The 23316-nt window shown below is 42.0% G+C and overlaps 1 non-coding gene across 1 annotated transcript; it reads right to left on the reverse strand.

Moving 5' to 3' along the window:
* Positions 1-21280: 21280 nt before the first annotated feature.
* LOC120097307 (U6 spliceosomal RNA) lies at positions 21281-21383 on the reverse strand. The gene has a single exon (XR_015639233.1). It is a non-coding gene; the product is annotated as a U6 spliceosomal RNA (small nuclear RNA).
* Positions 21384-23316: the final 1933 nt, after the last annotated feature.

The raw sequence follows: 23316 nt of genomic DNA on the forward strand, positions 1-23316 counted from the left end.
GGAGTCTAACCAACTTCACTTTATATCCCTCTTGGTCAGTATGTAAATGTACTTATGCCTTAGATAGTGTGTGGAGAGCTATAGGAAAGAACTTTTTTACTTAAAAAAATACAGATTTTTTTTGGTATATTTATATTCAGTGTGTGTGTTGGTGCATGTGTTGTGTGTGGAGGACTGAGGATGACCTCAGATGTTTTTCTTCCAATGCCATTTGCTTTTTGTTATTATTGCTGCTGCTTCTGCTGCTGTTGTTACTGCAATGTTTGCTGGTATCCTTGTTGCTGTTGTTGCTGCTGCTTCTGCTGCTGTTCTTGCTCCCGTGGTTGTTGCTATCCTTGTTGCTGTTGTTGCTCTTGCTCTTGCTGCTGCTGTTGTTGGTCCCATGGTTGTTGCTATCATTGTTAATGCTGTTGCTGTTTCTCTTGTTGCTGCTACTGCTGCTGTTGTTGCTCCGATGGTTGTGGCTATCCTTGTTGCTGTTGTTGTTGCTGTTCCTGCTGCTTCTGCTGCTGTTCTTGCTCTCATCATTGCTGTTGCTCTTGTTGCTGCTACTGTTGCTTACTGCTGTTGTTGTTATTGCTATTGTTGTTGCTTCCATGGTTGTTATTGCTACTGTTGTTGTTGCTGCTGCAGCAGCTGCTGCTGCTGTTGTTGTTGCTATTGTTATAGCTGCTGCTGCTGCTGTTGTTGGAAGGTCAGGTCTCTCACTAGCTAGGCTGGCTGGCCAAGCAACCTCATGGATCTGTCTGTTTTTGCCTTCCTATCGCTGACATTACAAGTGGATCCCCCCTTGCCCAGCAGATTGGGTTCTAGGATTCTAGGACATGGGTTCTAGGAGTTGGATTCAGAACTGACTGACTTATAAGATTTTGCTTACTTAATTAAATTAAAATTATTTGAATGAAAACACTAGACCTCATTGTAGAATACAAAGAAAGCTGTCCATCTTAATAATGGTTTTAGGGAAACAACCGCATTCCAAGCTGAACCACCTTTTGATATTGGCAACTGTGTGAACAGCCTCCTGAATGAAACATCACAATTGTTTTCATCTCCCCTGTGGTGCATGCAGAAAATCTGGACTTTTGTATCCAAAACACAAGTGTTTATCATCCACGTGTGGAAAAAGAAACAATATTCAAAACTCATTTTATCACAAAAGAAAAAAGCCCCAGATCAAACCAGCCTAAGAAAACAGGTGTTTACTGAAGAGCAAAGTGGGGATGCAGCCCTCACAAGGTACCCCAGAGAAGACACAGAGAAGGCTGCTCCTTGGCCTACTTCAAACCCAAAGGCATTGCTTACAAATGTCAAGCACCTTACTGGGTCTTCACAAAAATGCCTCCATGTTTTCTGCCAATAAATCTCTACATTAAGCACAGAGAATGGAGGAGGTGTCTGTGGCTCAGACATCCAAGGAATCCAGTTTCTGGACTCTAGTCTTGCTCTTCGCTCTGACTACCTCTTATTTCTTTCTATACCTTATCTTTGTTCTCCCAAATGGCTACATCTTAAAAACAGGTGAGAATGCAATTGGCCTGGGTCATGACCTAAGCCCACTATGGTTGGGCTTATTCTTGAAGGAGTACCTAAATTGCAGCTGCATTTGAATCCACACATGGAGAACACAGGCCCTCTGGTTTCCCAAAGAAAGAAGAAAGCAACATTTGCAAGGAGGAAGGTGAGGATCCGATGCAAGTATAAAGAAGCAACCCGAGCATTTTTCCTTGTCCTCCATGCTCTTCGGATTCATCCAGACTCTTGAGAAAGTTGTTTGGGAGCAAAGTGTCCCACTGGGATCAGTGCTGCCCTGTGTCTGGGTAGCTCAGGAGAGAGGAGCCCAGGAGAAAGGCTAATTGCTTAGCAAATCCACGGTGTCACTGGCGATTCTCCACCTAATCTTCATTATGCCGCTTATGTCTTTTCATAAGTGGAGAAAATTATGCTATCATGGGAGAGATGCGCCCTCTTGTTTTCTCGAGAAGTTCTTTGATGCCCAGACAAAGGGGCTTTAAGTTTGTCATCTTCCTTTTTGCCATCCTTCATTTTACAGGATGCATTAATCATGCATTCATTGTGCAAATCAATTACAGATGTTTTATTGGTGGGTTAATTTAATTAGCTCTTTGGTTGTTCTTCATATTTATTTAATAATAATGGGATGCATTAATGTAAGTCATGAGCGTGTTGACTTCTAATCAATGACTATAAAAAGAGTTGAGGAAGAACATAAGTTGCCTTTTGTTATCTAGCTGCCCGTTACCTTCCTTGGACACATTTACCCTTTCAGCCATTCACTTATCTATCCACCAGTCAACCTTTCTGCCTGCCTACCTTCCTGTCTACCAGCCAACAAAGCTTTTTAAATGTTGGGGGTCTTTTCTAAATAGATAGATCCTATAATCGTAGCCCTGTAATAGACTAGCTTTCCACATCAACCGTACCCAGAAGATCTATAGTCCTAAAATGTGGGGGGTTTTGAGAACCTGGACTTGCTTTCTCCACTCTGCCTTACCCAATGGCCTGAACACAGATTGGGGCTTTCCACCATAACCCAATCTGCAAAGGCAGATCCACAGTTCAGATGTAGGTTGACTGACCTAAAGGATCATTCCCTAAGAGTCTCCAAAATGAAGGCCATGATTCGAACTGGCCTCTTTGCCCAGATAATCACCCCGATGCACTAAGTACCAGCGTTGCAAGGAGCTGTAGCGGGACCCTCATGTCTCGCAAAGCCCCCAACTCTTATTTTTGCATTTTTCTCCCAACTCCGTCTCTGGAATTGGGTCATGTCTGCAACACACAGTAACAAGAGAGTGTTACGTTAGGGTCTCTAATAATCTCCCAATGTAATATATTTTATAGCTAAAACTCCTATACAAATGTTCTGCTTGACCCAAGACGCAAGCACTTAGCTATCATCTCTTCCCTTCACCACATCTCTCTTGCAGCTAACTCTCCCAGCACTGTTTTTGATGGTATTGCAACATTGTTTCTTGATAGTCAGAATAGGCAGAACATAGGTGTGCTCTATGACCCATGTAACCCACTTCCTATGATTTTGAAGGTTCTAATTGTTTCCAATAGCAGCACCCCATCCTATAAAATACAACAAGTAGGTATCCAAAGGAGTCTATCTTTAGAAGAGACTTCACTCAAGTGTCTGGATATAATTTCCTTGGCTACACAACGTGGAGACCAATATTCAGCAGTTGATTTTCTAGAATCACTAGCTGTGTGCTGGGATCTGAGTTTTAAGGGTGGAGAATAGTAACAGTAAATTCAGTCTGTGTGCTAACTCAGAGCCATGAGGGTGTGTCAGGGTGCTGCACAGAGGTAAGGACTCAAGTCCAATGTTCAGAGGCTTCTGAAATAGTCGACTCTTCCACGGAAATGTAATAATGAACAGCAGTCAAAGGTATGGTGGTAGACGGTCAAGGGCGTGGTGTTGACGGTGGCAGAGAAATTAAGGAAGAGGACTTGGAAGGGGTATAGTTACAATGTTATGTTTCTGAGAACAGAACAAAAACAGACTGCCAATAAAAACTTATGGCAAAAAAAAGGTGAGAGGTGAGAGAGAAGAACTCAGGTAGAGATGGCATAAGAGTGGAAGAGGTGGTCTTGGAAGGAACATAGTGAAAGAGAAATTGAGAACATTGCTGGTGGCAGCTTTACGAGCTAATCTTTCAATAAACCTGTGAAACACATTCTGAGCAGAGATTCAGTTGCTAAGGAGTTTGCTGCTTGCTTGCACCTGATTTCAGATCTCCACCATCTACATAAAGAGCCAGACACGGCAGCCATCTACCTGTTACCTCAGTGCTGAGGAGGTAGAGACGGGAGGATCCCTGGTGCTTGCTGGGCAGCCAGTCTAGCTGGATCAGTGATCTCTAGATTTAGTGAGAAACATTGTCCCCACAATCTAATGGGGTGATTGAAGAAGACACCTCATACATGTGCACATACATGTGTGCACACACATGATAGGTAGATACATGAGCATATGAACACAATTACACACACACACACACACACACACACACACACACACACCTTCCTCATGGGCTATGTATTCGCTGGGAAATCCACCTATGGGAAGTAGATTGGAATGCAAAGGAGATGCACTAGACTGGAGATGGAGTAGACAGTGTCAGAGCGGCACACAGCTGGAGTAAGATCAAAGGCAGGGAGTGGAAGCATAGCATTCGGTGACAGGTTGAACTTGGAATGGGAAGAGTAAAGGAGGGAAAGAAAGAGATGGAGGAAGGAGTTAAGAGAGGAAAGGAGAAGCCAGCAGAAGCAGCAACAGCAAGGCAGGGCCTTGGTTTCTTGAATCCCTCAGAACATAGACAAGGGAGGCAACTTGGAGACAGGACGTGTACCTGGGAGTGGTGGGTCCTCACATAAGTTTGAGTGTATGGGGTCCCACTCTCAACAGTGAGACCCTTGGGTCTAATATAACTGAGGCAGTAGGCGGAGTAATCCCAACCACAGAGGTGGCTCACATTGCATGGCCTCATCAGCAGGCTATGGTTCTAGCCCAGATCTTCACCCTCGAATATTCCCTGATTTGACCATATAGTGTATCCTCCCTAGCTGATGTATTGGAGGCTTGGTCTTCAGATAGGGAAAGGGGTGATTGGATCATGATATCTTCATCAACGAGGCCAGGACACCAATGAGTTTATTTTAAATGTGCTACCTGCAGGTGGGGTGTGGCCAGAAGTGTGTTCCACGATCTTCTCTCTCCATTCTCCCACATCCTTCCTCCTGGCTACCAAAGGGTAAAAGCTCTAGTCAGAGGCAAAGGAAGTCCTGAGTGGATATGTTTGATGACATGAGCTAGCCACATCAAGGACCAAAGCCTCAGGTCTCTAGGAAACTGACAAAGTCTGTCCACATCCTGGGTAAAGCTCAGGGAGATGACAAGGCTTGCCTTTTGTCTGAACATGACTACTGTGTGTGCAGATGTCCACTGTGATTTCTTCCCTAGACATTTATGACCTAAGACTGCTTCCTTACAAAGACTACTCCTACCACAAGCCAGCTCTTTACCACAAACCCTGCCTCCCTGTTAAAGTCTAAGTAAACACATTGAGCTTCCAGGGTGCTCTCTGCTCCTCTCAGAAAGCCCCGACCACCTGACCCCAGCTTTTCAGTGTCCGAATGTTTATTTTTATTTCATTCCTTCACAGCCCCAGTCAAGTCAATCCCTGGGTCCTTGCAAGGATGCAGCAAGCTCTTCTCTCCCATGCCCATCTGCCAGGATCCAATATACACCACAGCACAATAGTCAGCTGAACATGGACTGGAATATCAGAAACCAGGAACTAAAATGAGTTTTCCCTTCAAGTTGCCCTTATGTTGTACCTTGTCACAGAAGCACTGAGTTTCTACATGAAGTACTGCCCAGTCCCCAGTGAAAAAACTCTTCAGAGACCTGTCTCTGTCAATCACTTGCTAAAACAATATAAAGATTATCTGATAGAGATGAATGCAACTTTTGTTAGTATCACTGCATACAGACAACATTGCTCTGTAAACACTTTGGGTGACTAAAAACCATTCAAAGCCAACGTGAAAGCAATCACTGGCTTCTCAATTCTGATTTGGCAAAGCAACAAGCATGGTGGCACTTTGGGACTCTTTTACATGAGACAAGTGGGAGTCATCAAGATAGTTCAATGGGTACAAGATTGACCACCTGAGTTTGAACTCACAAACCTATATAAATGTGAAACTGACTACACATGCACGTGTGTGTGGGCATGTGCGCTCTCTCTCTCTCTCTCTCTCTCTCTCTCTCTCACACACACACACACACACACACCAGCTTTTAAAATTGTAATGAGAGAAATAGAAAGTTGAAAAGGCTGTATGACATCACACCAATATGATGTGGTGCCAAGCCAGGACCTGCTTTAAATTTGAGGTTTTCTTTTGCAAAATGGAGGAGTTAGACAGAAAGGCTTTTAAGATGTCCATTTCTGATCTCTGAGCCTGAGGCTGAAGTTCTAGCTGGTCAAGCCTCGTACCTTTTCTGTTTCAAAGGCATGGGTCTCTGATTGCCAATTCAGAAGGGGTTGCCTGGGCCCTAAGATTCTCAAGGAGGTACCTTGTCTCCACCTCTGAATTCATAGCTGCTGAGAAGGTCTGACTTCTCTCTTTAGTCCTGTCTGTTGTCTGGCGTTAGGGACAAGTGTCTGGTGCTTAGCCTGCTTCTTAATTCTTCCCGTGGAAAGGACCCATGTTAACTTTAATTCAGCTTATCACCTTATAAAACCATGAGGGAGGCTAGAGGCTGAGCACGCGGAGTCCCCTCACCCCACAGTCCCAAGTTGTCATACTTTATTTAACAGCCCTTCATCCAGGCTGATTTAGCAGCCATGGCTGCCACCGTACCCTCAATTTTCATTTCTGTCCCCTGCTGTTCCTCTTGTGAACAGTGATGCATTACAATTTCCAGGTGCCTCGGGCTGCACATCCTTTCAAGATATAATCAGCTGAAAATAAGATTTTTTTTCCCCCATCGGAGGCTGAGTCCAACATCACTACCCACCTATTACCAAGCCCGTATAATTAAAATAAGCATCTCTCTCTCTCTCTCTCTCTCTCTCTCACACACACACACACACACACACACACACACACACACACACACAAAACCATCATCTTGATGCAAAAATAATTTCAGGATTAAAATTTCAAAGGATCACTGACTACAGTGAAAATGTAAGTTGCAACAGTATTGTCAGAGACGAAAGAGGGGAAACAGGAGGGTTCCTCAGAAAATACCTGGGTAACATAGCCTGTTGACTTGAAAGCCATTTCATAGAGTACAATCCAGTTTCCTGGTTAATCTGTTGGGACTGTGTTTGTGTAAACATATAAACATTTTGAGTAACATCTAATCATGAAGACTATTTCAAAGCTCCTGGCTGAGGGTAGGTATCGGTATTGTGCTGTGTTACACTCAGCAAATATTGCACTGTCACTGTAGAACTCAGCTCTAGGTCTCTTCCTGGTTACATTATTCCCTGAGTTGTGGATTTTGCCTCTCATCTATTGAATATGATCAAAGGTGATGTGATGTCACCCCCATAAGTATGTTTCCTATAGTGTCCTACCTTGCTGGGGGATGCCCTTCGTTTAAAGCGTTTGTAGCAAATTTTTTTTTTTGATCTAGTAGTAGAAAACTAACACATACCCCAAAGTGATTTGAGGAGGGGAGAGCTGGTGAGAAATTTCTTTCATAAAATTCATACTTATGGGCAAGTGGGATGCTTGTGAACTATCATATAATGAGCTTCAACTGCCTGGATCCACCTGTGTTGTAATTGCTCTGTGTATTTTTGGCACCTCGGTCTGGTCTGCTAAGAGCACCAGCATAGACTGGTGTCAGCTCATTTTCCTCAGTAAAACACAGTGTCGAACTTATGATTTGCTAATATCCTCTGTTGTGATAAATACTAAGCTCCAGCCCCCCACGTCCCAGTGAGGCCTTCCACACTTTCCACGCATTCACAACGAATCAGAAAAGTAACGTCTGCCCCCATCCTGCCAGCCCTAGCTGCAGATAGGAAGACATTTTGAATTTCCCACCACAAAACATCCGTGTTGCCAAGGCCAAAAGCTGCAGGTCTGAAGACGTGATTTCACATGCAGCAGCCTCAGTATTGTGTTTGGGAAGAACTAAAAGCCGCATGCCTGTATGCAACACATAGCCAGAAAAAGTTAAACACAGCTCCAGAAAGGGTTAATGTTGTTCTAGTGAAAGCGTGGGGAGAGCAGCCTGCGTGGGAGTGAATGGGCTCCAGCCTCACTTCCATGAACTCAACATGGGATGTAGAGAAGACCTTAAGAGGAGCGAGAAAGAAGAGGCTTCAAAGTGAGACAACTAACACATATCTGGTGGCTCAATGTAGTTCCCAAGGGAAGAAAAGAAGGGACGTACCATCGGGGGGGGGCACATGCAAGCATGATACTGTCCAACAGCAGTTCACAACCTGTAATGCATGACCCCTTTGGAGGGTCTACTTTCTCAGGGTTTGCATAACCGATATCCTGAGTAACCAATATTTACTTTATGATTTATAATAATAGCAAAAATATAATCATGAAGTAGCAGTGAAAATAATTTGATGATTGTGGGGTCACCATAACATGAGGAACTGTTTTCATGGGTCAAAGCATTGGGAAGGTTGAGAAACTCTTGTAGGAGACTCAAAAGACAGAAAAGTGGTTTGAAAACTTGATCTGCAGTAAAATATTCTTCTTAAAAAGGATATTTCACCATCCTTCTTTAGTAAAAAAGCTTCAACAGAAAATATAATTAAAATATAAAGGAATGCCAGAGGTCATAAATTCAGGCTGAATTTTTATATAGATGTCTAATAATAATGACTTTACTCCAAGACAGGTTAAGCAGTGTGGGTAAGATCTCAAGTAGGTGTGTTGTAGAGGAAGGAGTTTAGACAAAATCTCAAGTCCAGGTATTAGGGACTTGACCTTGAACAAGTGACAGTGCTCAAAGATGGTGAAACTTTAAGCAGAAGAACCTAAATTCTGATGGGGTATCAGAGACATTAGGACCTGGCCCTTTCTTGCCTGTGTCCCTATTTTCTTCCTAGCTGCCATGATATTAGCAAGTTGCTTTTGTACATACTCTGAACCATGCAGCACTGCTCTGACACAAGCCCTAGCCAGGAGAATACATGGTGGACTAGAACCTCTAAATCTATAAGACAAATAAACTTTCCCACACTTTAAACTAATTACCCTAGGCATTTTGTTACAGTAACAGAAAGCAACAACATAGCTGGTAATTTAAGAACCATAAGAGTTATCTCAATTTATAGGATTATCTGTGTTTAGATGGATCCATAGAGAAATCTGCTGAAATTCAAAGTAAACAAATATTAAAGTATGTTTTTTTATATTTACATAGTAGCTATAATCCTGGAAAATATATTATCTAATAAAAATATTTATACCTAGTGTATAAGTTAGTTCCAGGTCCAAGCAGGCATAAATGTGTTTTCACTGTTTTGCATGTTACAGGAAACAAGACTTTTCAGTGTAAAGAACTTTCTAGAACATTTGGCATCTCAAACATTTGCTATACATCACAAGTTAGTGGACCTTTAATGACATTACATCACACAACTGCCCAGAGGTTTCTAACAAGCTTTCCAGGGAATGGCACCATTGATACCAAGGAAACCATGCTTCTCTTTGTTGGTCTGTCTCTCTCTGTCTCTCTGTCTGTCTCTTTGTGTCTCTGCCTGTCTATCTCTCTCTCTGTCTCTCTGTCTGTCTGTCTCTCTCCTCCATGCATTTTTTTCAAGACCCCATTTATTATTGTAGTTCTGGCTGTCATGGACCAGACTGGCCTCAAACCCAGAGATTCATCTGCCTCTGCCTTTTGAGTACTGGGATTAAAGACACGCACACCACTACTACTGTGCCTGGAATCCTTAAGGACTATGTTCTCAGGGAAGAGAATGGAATCTTCTGGAAGAGTCTTAGCAGAGGAAATTGGAGTTCACACGTGGGATAAAGGCTCAGCATGCCGGGAGGATCAAGGATCACAAGCAATCAATCACCATTCAGAGACCTGATTGCCAATGCTGTAGACTAGGGTCAGACAGAAGTAGATGTTCTGACCCTGCATATATGCACTGCTTCCTGCTTCAGACTTACTGTGGGGAAGTACACAATGGCTACTTAGCATCCCTGAGATTGGAGTTCTTAAACTTTAGTAAGTGTTTCAATATGGACGTCTCAGGGTTATATCACACAGGAGATCTGTGTTACAGAATCTAGTGTAATGCCCCACAGGAAGGTCTATTGCCAGGTCCATCACCATTCCCTTATTCTTGCAGTCTGTAGTCTTATTGGAAGAGTATAGGCAAGCCATGATCACTTCAAACAAGCTCACATAATTCCCAGTCTTCATTCTTGTCCAGTGAGAAGCACAAGAGGCTAGCATCCTAAACATCAAGTCTCTCAGGACCAATTTCCCCTCAGTCACATAGGATCTCCTCAGTAGATTTGTCTTCTCTGACACTCACTGCCCTCTTCAGTAAACACTCTCCAGCCAGCGGCATCCATCTGTGGTCATTCTAAGGAAAACCAGTAAAAAATAACTCATAAAAAACACATAGTAACTATTTTACTATCAGGGTTACAGAAACCCATAGATGACGGCCATGCAACAGTACTATTTTTGCCACTTAATTAATAAATGCTATCATGTAATTATTCCTGCTAACAGAGATTCCACACAGAATAGTGATTAAATGGGTCTGCCCGGTGGCCAGTTTTCTGTTTGGCTGTGCACTTCTGGGGTCATTTTAGATACCAGGTGTGAGTTTCTAACTCTGTTTCTTCAACTTGACAACTTTTAGACAGAACAGTTGCTGAAGAGTGTTGTTCTGGAAGGTAGCTTCACATTATCTGTTGGAGCAAGCCTTTATCTCCAATATGAGTAAATGGTACAAACCTCTGCTGATATTTAATTGTTTATTTAATAACTTAATTAATTATAATAGTGTCAAGTGGCTGTGATATATGGGTGTCTATAATGTGTGAGCTTTCCTGATAGAAAATGAATGGGACCTCAGAGTTCCAGGAAACTCTCATCATGTGGAAGCCTTGATTTGGGCTTCGCCTGGACCCCGAGGATTTTGTATAAGTGCAGTAGATAGTATATGTGTATCAGAAAAGTTTTGTTAGCCACATTTCCAATTTTATTTTTGAAGTGGTAGTAAGACTTTATGAGAAATATATACTCATCTTTATGTTAGAAGTCAATATATTGGTGGTTAAGAAATTTGCATCTTTCATACGTTTTGAGAATTAACAGTTTTCCTCATGCAATGCAGAATCTCTCCACAGGACTCAGCTTCCTTGGGGGAACTGTTAATACTTTTTAGCCACCATAGAAGGCAAAAGTCAGGCTGGTATGAAATGTGCATGTTTCTGCATTCTTGTTTCCCTTTGCTCACAGAGCACCAGTTGGATGAAATCATAGCTATTCAGCTGGTCATTCCCCTATGACTGCAAGTTGCTCGGTGCTTACAAAAGCCAGTATCGACTATGTGTAGAAATATCTGCAATGAGATGCTTCATGGCTGACATCTCTCATTCATAATTATTGCAAAGTCAGTCTTCTTGGGCATAGTCAATAGCCAGTCAATATTTCTATTATAAACTGGAACATGGTAAATGACTAGGGCAGAAACACACAACAGAAATATATACTCAATGGAGCACATAGATGAGGGCATTAGAGTTGGACAGAAATATGAAATGATGAACCAACCAAAGGCAAACAGAGAGCACTGCTTTCTGAACTCTGTTTGCCATGGCTGGAAACAAAGCTACTTTACAATGATTCAGTCGTGGGTCATCTGCATTGTCAACTTAACTGGATTTATAATCACCCAAGAGACAAACCTCTGGGAACATCGTCTCTACACAGGATTGAGTGAGACTGCATTAACTCCAGTCTCTCAAAGTCCCTACTGAATATAAAGGAGAGAGTGGACTGAACAACCACTCACCTTTCTGCCTCCTGATTGTGGACATGATGTGACCCATTGCCTCATGGTCCCACTGCCATAGCTAGAGCCCGAGGGACGGCCTCAGAACCATGCCTCCCCCACCACAATGAATCATGCCTTCAGACTGTCACCATAAATGAACCCTTCCTTCTTAGCTAATTCTGTCAGGTGTTTCGTCATAGAAATGAGAAAAGTAACTAATGCAGATGGGGTGCTGCTGAACAGCCTCACTGGAGCATAATCTATACAGAGCATATCAAAGCTCCAACCTGCAGCAGTTGGCTTAGCGCCATGATGATTGCCCATATCCTCACAGGAGATCACAGTTTAAATGGGCCTGAGCAGCATAGGTAGCATGTATGTGTCTGCATGTGTATGTCAGCATGTATACATGTGTGTGTATACATGGATATGTCTGTGCATGCTTGTGTGTGTGTGTGTGTGTGTGTGTGTGTGTGTGTGTGTGTGTTCCCATATACCCTGTAAGTCAGCCAGTGCTTAATTCTGTGCACATGCTACTGCAGGGAGTTTTCTTGTTAAATCAACATACATGGGTGGGTCTAAGCAATGCAAGTTAGCAAACAAGAGCACAGAAAAGAGAACCGAGGTTTTAGCACTGCTATGGTGACCCTCCTCGGCAACAGAGAGATGCTCTCAGAGCTGGATGATGAAGCAGCTCAGTAACCTCAGACATCAGGTTAGCTTAGGATCAGTCACCTGTGTGGGATTTCCTTGCACTGTGTACAAGTGCAAGCACAGCAATGTGAGCATTACCAGAAGGTTCCCATACACCTTGTAAGTCAGACAATGGTTAACGTTTTGCGCACACTTTACTGGGGGGGGGGGCAGTTCCTTGTTAAATCAACATTTGGTAAATATTTCTTCACAGTAAATAACCAAACAAGGACATTAGGGAATCTCGGTTTGGTGAATATCCTTTATACTCAGAGTTTCACAGAAAATGCTTCTAGATGCCATTACTCACAGCATGATGGATGTCACTACTGAGCTTAATTTAGGTAATTTTCCTGCTGCTTTAGTGTACTAGCACAGAAATGAGTATTAATTTACTGTGCTAATCTTTAATTAGAAATGAACTTGGTCTGAAATAGCTGATACTGAAAGCTCAGCGACTCTTGCAAAATAAAAGGTACTTATCGACATATGTGCACACACACACAGACATGCATATTCACATGTACGCATACACATACAGACACATCTATGCAGACACACACTTGCAGACACATACATTGGCATACACATCCACATCCACATGCACACACACAGGCATACACACAAAAATGTGTGTATATACACGCAGGCACACACACATATAAACACATACAGGCACATAAACATTCATGAAGACACACTTACATACACATCCTACCCCTCACCTACCTTATACACCCCTGTGTATGCCTCACATTTCTCACGTGTGACCCCACAAACACACACACACACACATCTGCACCTCCTACTTCCTCCCTACACCTTCATCTCTCTATCACTTTCATCACTGGATATTTACTATATGGATGGATATCAATTTGAATATGCTACTAGCAAACATAACTGATACCATAATGTGGCAGCTTATTTCATAAGCAAACAGACTTAGAGATGAATAGACGGTTGAAGAGATCCTCAGAAAATACTCTAAGGGTTTTGTAGGTAGAGCAAGCTCAAGTGCATTGGATTTCTGCAACAATAGAATCAGTGGGTTGTTCTTAACAACAGGCTTGCTTGAAGAATGACTTGAATGGTGTTTTCCATAACACCTCCTGCTACCGAGGAGTCAGGGTTTAGAAATGTTTGCTTACCCATCTAAGAGGCATTCATTCACTCTAAAAATATTGACTGTCTGCTGTAGGACAGCTCTCTTCTAGGGGGGAGGATGCTGTGATGGCAGAACAAAGCTCTTCCCACAAAGGAGTTTAGTTCAAGAGAAATATAAGAGCTCATGCAGACAGACCTGAAGACATGGGCCTATAATCCTAGCTCCTCCTAGGGAAGCTGAGGTAGAAAAGTACAGTTTGGTCAACTTAGTCAGACCCTGTCGCCAAATGAAGGGTTAAAAAAAAGGCTGGGGTTGTAACTTAGCACAAGAATATTTGCTCAGCATGTGGAAGGCCTGGGAATCTATCTCCCTAGACAAACAAAAACTACTGTGATGGTGGAAAAAAGAATGGCCTCATGGGCTAGCAGATGTGAATGCTTCATAGCACTGAAGAATTAGGAGGTGTGGCCTTGTTGGAGGTAGTGGGCTTTGAGGCTTTGAAAAGCCCAGGCCAGGTCCAATGCCTCCCTTCTGCTGGATGTACATCTGGAACTCTGTTACTTTTCCATCACATGTTTATCTGCATGTCATCATGCTTCCCACCACGATGACAATGGACAAACTCTGAAACTGTAAACATGCCCCAATTAAATGTTTTCTCTTACAGCAGTTACCTTTTTCATGGTGCCTCTTTCCAGCTACCAAACACTGACTAATGCACCACCTCATCCAAGAACCACATATCAAATAACATAAGGGCCATAGTTCCAAGTGTTGATTGAATTTTATATTCTGACCCCTGCTCTTAACCAATAGAAGTTGTTGCTCTCTGTTACAATAGAATATTCTACACATTTTGCCAAGTATTCAGTGTTGCTTACTCTTTAAGAGATACTGCTGTTAAGAAGTCAAAATAAAATTTTGTTAAAGCAAGCCACATGCTCACCCTAGCTCTCCCTTCCTCTTTCCTACCCCTCTCCCATGGTCCTCAGTCCATGCCACAGCTACTTGCCAATTTAATATCCATTCTTCTTTCCTGCCTTAATACAACAGGCCCAGCTTTGGTTTGGAACACTACTACTTAAAGAACAGAGGTTTGTAACAAGGGGTGATCATGTAACTATTTTCTGAGACATGAGTTGTAGGAAGCCACTAGTAGAACGGATAAGAGGGCTTGCTTTTTGTATGAAGTGGAGAGGTTCTGCTGGCCCATCATAGAGCCCAATTTATTGAAGCCATTCAGAAAGGTTGAAAAGTCATGGCACCAGAAGACTAGCGTCATCTGGATATATCAGAACCAGAGTTTGAATGTCTCACCCAAGACATGAGAAAAATTGCACCACCATTTGGTTCAACACTGTAATGGGGTGTTGTGCATATAACTGATGATAGTACCATTGGTACAAACTACAAAGTACACAGCCAATAATCCAATGTAGAGTATTCAACCTCTCCTCTAATGGAAAGTTGCACCACAGTGCAGTTTTACCACAGTGAGTTTATGGAAGAGGGGTCATCACTTTATGTAAAATAGAAAACAGACCACATTTGGTCCATCAGCTAGAACCCTGAGAGTTCCAAAGCCCAACCCCAACTAGCTCATGTGTCTTCTTTATAACAACACAGAAAATGACTACTGCTACCATTTGAAAGATGACCTGGTTGATGTTCATATACGTCATTGTTTGTTGGGCTGATCTTGGGAGCCCAAACGAAATAATTCTGAAGCTCCAGTTTCTTCAGAATCATTTCAGGACACCATCTTTCATTACATTATTAAGTCCTTCAACTTTCAAGTCCTTTGGACTTTCAAACAGAACAGCATTCTGTCAAACTTGCTTCCAAGTGCCAGGAATACACAGAACAAATGCAAAGCTTTCTTACCTGTCACCCCATGTCTAAGAGTGGGATTTTCAGTCACCAAGCCTAGAAGTTACCAAGGTCCTCTTCCCTTGGACTTATTCTGACCATAGTACAGTAGTATTGTGGACTGGCAAACATCATAAAAGGAGGAAGGTTCTGGGAGGATGCACAGGTTGAGGGATATCACTATGGTTGGCAGATGAGAAACAGACAGAACACCATCTAGGTGCTTCTTTAAACTTGTCTCTTCTTTCTGCTTAAACATCCTTTTTTCTAGCAGAGAACTTGAGCCTCTAGAGATAGACTGATCCTCTTCTCTTTCCTGGATTAATTCTCTGTCACCATTTGAGAGGAAAAGAAATTTCTTTCAAGTCTTTCGATATTTAATCAGTTGATCTTTTTTTTTTTACTTTGTTCTAGACCATCATCAGTTCTCGAAACCCCTTTGGAGGCTGAAGGATCTTACCAAAGGATTCTCCTACAACCATCAGAAAACACATGCATCTACAATATATTTTATAACAGCAAAATTATAATTATGAAGCAGCAACAGAAAGAATTTTATGATTGGGGTCACCACAACATGAGGAACTATATTAAAGGGTTGTAGTATTAGGAGGTTGAGAACCACTGTTCCAGATTTAATATCTACACACACACACACACACACACACACACACACACACACACACACACACCATACCACATCTTTACATGCTGATCTTAGTTATGACCCACCTAGTCATCAATTCCAATTAGACCTGCTGCTGAAGCATTCTTTCACTAGTATTAGAACCTATTTCTCCAGGATTACAATGTACACTGAAAAACATTGGTGCTGGGAATCCCCTAAGTCTCCAGATTCAGATTGGGACTGCTAAGATACCTGATCTTGTGAACTGAAGGACTACAGGATTCTTGACTTTTCCAACTGGGCATAGTCATTGCTGGAATATCTGGACCATAGGCAGTATATGCTGTCCCTGAAAAATAGTCTTAACTCTAGGAAGCTCAGTCTTGCTGGTCTCTTCTTAATCACTGCTGTTTCTCAGCTCTGGCTAAACATTGGTTGTCCCACTAAAGCAAAGGATTTACTAGATTTGTGGTGGTTTCCTGTGAATCACAGCTGATTCTTTAGCAACACAGAAATTACAGATTCTTAATTCAAAATACTGAATGGCCATGATAGGGTTCATAGGGGAGCCCCAAACTTTCCTTTAAAACTTCCCAAGCCAGCCTTCCAGGGTTTTCATTACGTTCAAAATTGTTACCATCTAAGCTCCCACTGAACAGCTCCCTGCACTCTAAGCACTTGGGCTTTTCCAGCCCAAAGTTTGAAAGTTCTACCGTAATGCAAACATATTCACGTCTGTCACAGCAATACTCTACTCCTGGTATCAATTTTTGTCTTAATTAGCATTTGTATGATATATTATAGGCTATGATAAAACATTATAATCAAGAAATAAGTTAGGAGAAAGGGTTTATTTCATCTTGTAGCCCATCATCCCTCAAAGTTAGGGAATGAACACAAGGAAAGACCCTAGAGTCAAGAACTGCTGATGCAGAGGCCATGAAGGATTACTGCTTATTAGTTTGATTCTCATAGCTTGATCAACCTTCTTCCTTATTCACCCCCAGGACCATATGCCCAGGGATGGCATCACCCACAGTCAGCTTGACTTCCCTATCTCATCAGTAAAGAAAATGTACCACGGGCTTGCCCAGAGGCCTATCTGTTAGGCTATTTTTTCAGTTGGGTTCCTTTTATTAAAAAGACCATAGCTTGTGTCACCTTGACATGAACCTAGTCAGCACACTTTCTAAGGTTTGGAATACCCAAGGCAGGACTATTCAGGGTGGAGAGGAAGTCTGAAAATGGGAGGCACCAGGGACCCAGAGCCTCTAGAGGACTCCCACTACTGCAGCTCCTTCCATATCCTTGATGGGAGCAATTCGTTTGCTTCATTAAAGTGTGTGGGTTTTGTTCTTTTTTCTCTGGTGTTTCTCTGTCCTGGTCAATCTGCGTCTCACTTGCACCTGGTTCCTCAGGGTCTGTGACTGTTATTTTGAGTACAGGACCCTCGGGATTTTGTTTACTTTCACTCTGAGGCAGCTGTCTGCCTTCCTATCCCCCAACCCCTTCACCCTTCCATCCTTTTACCCCACCCCACTCCAGTTCTTTATCTCTCACTGTATCAGTGGTTCTTTCTCTCCAAAAGTTGCTTTACATTCCTGGCCAAGTGGGTCTCCTTTCCAGGACAGATCAGAAGGCATACTTGGCAGTGGCCCTGGGTGGTCCAGAGTCCCATTGTGTTTTCTTGGATTAGAAAATTATAAAGAAAAGAATGGCATTTAATTATACCTCTATAACTAAAAATTTCATAATTGTTAATTTTATATTTCCATATATTCATTGCTAGGAAAAATATGGAACTAAATTTGAACCTATTTCCCTTCAAAAGAAATACGAGAAAATTCCAGACTCACACACAGAATCTTTGCCTACCATCACCAGTCCCATCTTCAACTATTTCCTCCTTCAAAGTCTTCTCCTTTTCTCTGAAACACCACCTCTAATAATTTTTATATGTAGTCTTATTGTCCTTTAAAAATGCTTCAACATCTGTCTCTCTCTATGGAAACATACAGTATTGATTTTTGTGTTTTTCAAGTTCAGATTTGACCCAGGCAGGGCATTAGTCTTCCAAGAACTGTTTCACTTAAGCCACATGCATATCATTTTTAAAAACACTTAAAAAAAACCTTTTAGCCAACCAGAATGAAAGTGACTCTCTCAATTGGAAAAGAGACATTCGAAAAATCAAAAAGAAAAAGTACATTTAATGGCAGAACATCAGAAGAGGTTTGAAAGCTAGCAATAGCAGCTGTCACTACATCTGTTCGTCAGATTCAAAGCAGTGGTAGGAGGTTTAAAAAATGTAAAAAGGCATCAGGGTTAGTTGTAAAAGAAAAAAATATAATTCTGTTATAATTCATACACAGTATGATTATGCATTTCTTGCAATCCAAGAGAGGGCTGGAGTGGTGGCTTACCAGGTAAAGGCACATGTTGCCAAGCCTGATGACATGAGGTCAACTCCTGACACCCCTCGGTGGAAGAAGGTAAGGGCCTCTGACAAGTTGTTCTTGGACCTGTACACACGCACACCCATGCTTCTTCCCACATGTACACACACACACACACAAATACATTTGTGGAATTTTCAAGAAATTCACTTCGAAAAGCCAAGAGAATCAATACACAAAACTGTGATCGAATCAGTTGGTATGAGGGTATAAACAAGTAAAACTGTAACTTTTAAAGGACTGAACAATTTTTTTTTCTTAAACACAATACAAACTCTAACTCTGCAACTGACGGTAAAGACCAAGCACAGCTTACAACTACCATATTATCAGAAACTGCAAATAAAGTGCAATGTTAGCTCCAGGGCAGCAAGCAACATTAGTAATGTACATATCTGACAGTGACTAATGAGTAGATGAAGACTCTATAGATTGTTACAAATGGACAATCGATACAGAACCGAATGGCAGGAAGACATATCTGCATTTCACCCATTTCATTACCTAGCACCTGTATCAGATTACTGTACTACTGCTAAAAGTCTCTAAGGGTCCCCAGTTAGATTCTGACTTATATACACAATGTCTCACATTCATTTGAAGGACAAAAATTATAAGTATGAAGACATCATGTGCTGAGAAAGACAGAGGGCATCATAAGCTTTCACACATATCTGGGGTCACGGTCGTGGTGTGACTTTGGAAGTAGATAGCAGTTCTTTGTTAAAGCACACATGGGTGTTGTCTATTCTGGTTACTGTAATCTTATATGTATGTATGCCCAATTGTGTGGTCTCTAATCGCCATAAGAAATAAATAACTCATGTTATAGCTTTATTTATAAAACCAAAAGTCTACAAAGTGATATACATATTTACTAATAGAAGATCCCATTAAAACACACACACAGGAAATCCCATGTAATGTTCCAACTAGAATAAAATACTACTGAGTGTTTAAAAGACTCCTACTGTACCTTCCTGTGTCAAAAAAAATTCCACCAAAGGAGTCTGTGAAGAGATATGGTTATGGTTATGTAATCTAAAATTTTATTTATTTAGATATTAAAAGATATTTAGATATTAAAAGACAAATTTTCTATATTCATTAATGTTAGATGTAGCATGCAACAAAATTACAGGAAAAATATATGAAAAATAAACATCAAATTCAAAGTAACATTTCTCAGGAAGGAGAGAGAGGAAGAGGGTTGAGGACTCTAACCTGCTCTGATAGTTAGGCTTACTACTGTGATGAAATGCCATGACCAAAGCTTCTTGGGGAGGAAAGAGTTTATTTGACTTAAGCATCCACATTATTCTTTACCATCAACAGAAATTAGGACAAGAACTAAAGCCGGGCAGGAACCTGGAGGCAGAAGCTAATGCAGAGATCATGGAGGCATGCTACTTATTGGCTTTTGCCCTGCAGATTACTCAGCCTATTTTCTTTTCTTTTTTTTCATCTTTATTAAATTGGGTATTTCTTATTTACATTTCGATTGTTATTCCCTTTCTCGATTTCCAGACCACCATCTCCCTAACCCCTCCCCATCCCCTTCTCTATGGGTGTTCCCCTCCCCACCTTCCCCCCATTACCACCCTACCCACAACAATCACGTTCACTGGGGGTTCAGTCTTGGCACGACCAAGGGCTTCCCCTTCCACTGGTGCCCTTACTAGGATATTGATTGCTACCTATGAACCTTTGGGTAGTGGCTTAGTCCCTGGAAGCTCTGGTTGGTTGGCATTGTTGTTCATATGGGGTCTCAAGCCCCTTCAAGCTCTTTCAGTCCTTTCTAAGATTCCTCCAACGGGGGTCCCGTTTTCAGTTCAGTGGTTTGCTGCTGGCATTCGCCTCTGTATTTGCCGTATTCTGGCTGTGCCTCTCAGGAGAGATCTATATCCGGATCCTGTCAGCCTACACTTCTTTGCTTCATCCATCTTATCTAGTTTGGTGGCTGTATATGTATGGGCCACATGTGGGGCAAGCTCTGAATGGGTGTTCCTTCTGCCTCTGTTCTAAACTTTGCCTCCCTATTCCCTGCCAAGGGTATTCTTGTTCCCCTTTTGAAGAAGGAGTGAAGCATTCACATTTTGGTCATCCTTCTTGAGTTTCATGTGTTCTGTGCATCTAGGGTAATTTGAGCATTTGGGCTAATATCCACTTATCAATGAATGCATACCATGTGTGTTTTTCTGTGATTGGGTTACCTCACTCAGGATGACATTTTCCAGTTCCTTCCATTTGCCTATGAATTTCATAAAGTCATTGTTTTTGATAGCTGAGTAATATTCCATTGTGTAGATGCACCACATTTTCTGTATCAATTCCTCTGTTGAAGGGCATCTGAGATCTTTCCAGCTTCTGGCTATTATAAATAAGGCTGCTATGAACATAGTGGAGCATGTGTCTTTGTTATATGTTGGGGCATCTTTTGGGTATATGCCCAAGAGAGGTATAGCTGGATCCTCAGGTAGTTCAATGTCCGATTTTCTGAGGAACCTCCAGACTGATTTCCAGAAAGGTTGTACCAGTTTACCATCCCACCAACAATGGTGGAGTGTTCCTTTTTCTCCACACATCCTCGCCAGCATTTGCTGTCACCTGAGTTTTTGATCTTAGCCATTCTGACTGGTATGAGGTGGAATCTCAGGGTTGTTTTGATTTGCATTTCCCTGATGACTAAGGATGTTGAACATTTCTTTAGGTGCTTTAGGCCATTAGATAATCCTCAGCTGAGAATGTTTTGTTTAGCTCTGAACCCCATTTTTAATAGGGTTATTTGTCTCCCTGCAGTCGAACTTCTTGAGTTCTTTGTATTTTTTGGATATAAGGCCTCTATCTGTTGTAGGATTGGTAAAGATCTTTCCCCAATCTGTTGGTTGCTGTTTTATCCTAACCACAGTGTCCTTTGCCTTAGGGAAGCTTTGCAGTTCCATTTGCAGTTCCAAAGAGATCCCATTTGTTGATTCTTAAAAATATGGAAGCTTCACGAATTTGTGTGTCATCCTTGCGCAGGGGCCATGCTAATCTCTGTATTGTTCCAATGTTAGTATATGTGCTGTCAAAGTGGGCACCAGCCTATTTCCTTATAGAACCGGACCACCAGCCCAGGGAAGGCACCACCGCCAGTGGGCTTGACCCACCCCCATTAATCACTAGTTAAGAAAATATTCTATAGGCTTCTCTACAGCCCATTTTTATGGAAGCGTTTTCTTTTTTTATTTTTATTTTTTATTTTTTTTATTAACTTGAGTATTTCTTATATACATTTCAAGTGTTATTCCCTTTCCCGGTTTCCGGGCAAACATCCCCCTCCCCCTCCCCTTTCTTATCGGTGTTCCCCTCCCCATCCTCCTCCGATTGCCGCCCTCCCCGAACAATCTAGTTCACTGGGGGTTCAGTCTTAGCAGGACCCAGGGCTTCCCCTTCCACTGGTGCTCTTACTAGGATATTCATTGCTACCTATGAGGTCAGAGTCCAGGGTCAGTCCATGTATAGTCTTTAGGTAGTGGCTTAGTCCCTGGAAGCTCTGGTTGCTTGGCATTGTTGTTCATAAGAGGTATCAGAGCCCCTTCAAGCTCTTCCAGTTCTTTCTCTGATTCCTTCAACGGGGGTCCTATTCTCAGTTCAGTGGCTTGCTGCTGGCATTCGCCTCTGTGTTTGCTGTATTCTGGCTGTGTCTCTCAGGAGCGATCTACATCTGGCTTCTGTCGGCCTGCACTTCTTTGCTTCATCCATCTTGTCTAATTGGATGGCTGTATATGTATGGGCCACATGTGGGGCAGGCTCTGAATGGGTGTTCCTTCTGTGTCTGTTTTAATCTTTGCCTCTCTATTCCCTGCCAAGGGTATTCTTGTTCCCCTTTTAAAGAAGGAGTGAAGCATTCACATTTTGATCATCCGTCTTGAGTTTCATTTGTTCTAGGCATCTAGGGTAATTCAAGCATTTGGGCTAATAGCCACTTATCAATGAGTGCATACCATGTGTGTTTTTCTGTGATTGGGTTACCTCACTCAGGATGATATTTTCCAGTTCCAACCATTTGCCTATGAATTTCATAAAGTCATTGTTTTTGATAGCTGAGTAATATTCCATTGTGCAGATGTACCACATTTTCTGTATCCATTCCTCTGTTGAAGGGCATCTGGGTTCTTTCCAGCTTCTGGCTATTATAAATAAGGCTGTGATGAACATAGTGGAGCACGTGTCTTTTTTATATGTTGAGGCATCTTTTGGGTATATACCCAAGAGAGGTATAGCTGGATCCTCAGGCAGTTCAATGTCCAATTTTCTGAGGAACCTCCTGACTGATTTCCAGAAAGGTTGTACCAGTCTGCAATCCCACCAACAATGGAGGAGTGTTCCTCTTTCTCCACATCCTTGCCAGCAACTGCTGTCACCTGACTTTTTGATCTTAGCCATTCTCACTGGTGTGAGGTGAAATCTCAGGGTTGTTTTGATTTGCATTTCCCTTATGACTAAAGATGTCAAACATTTCTTTAGGTGTTTCTCAGCCATTCGGCATTCCTCAGCTGTGAATTCTTTGTTTAGCTCTGAACCCCATTTTTTAATAGGGTTATTTGTCTCCCTGCGGTCTAACTTCTTGAGTTCTTTGTATATTTTGGATATAAGGCCTCTATCTGTTGTAGGATTGGTAAAGATCTTTTCCCAATCTGTTGGTTGCCATTTTGTCTTAACCACAGTGTCCTTTGCCTTACAGAAGCTTTGCAGTTTTATGAGATCCCATTTGTCGATTCTTGATCTTAGAGCATAAGCCATTGATGTTTTGTTCAGGAAATTTTTTCCAGTTCCCGTGTGTTCGAGATGCTGCCCTAGTTTTTCTTCTATTACTTTGAGTGTATCTGGTTTGATGTGGAGGTTCTTGATCCACTTGGACTTAAGCTTTGTACAGAGTGATAAGCATGGATCGATCTGCATTCTTCTACATGTTGACCTCCAGTTGAACCAGCACCATTTGCTGAAAATGCTATCTTTTTTCCATTGGAT

Source organism: Rattus norvegicus, chromosome 15, assembly GCF_021556685.1.
Source record: "Rattus norvegicus strain SHRSP/BbbUtx chromosome 15, alternate assembly SHRSP_T2T, whole genome shotgun sequence".
Lineage (NCBI taxonomy): Eukaryota > Metazoa > Chordata > Mammalia > Rodentia > Muridae > Rattus > Rattus norvegicus.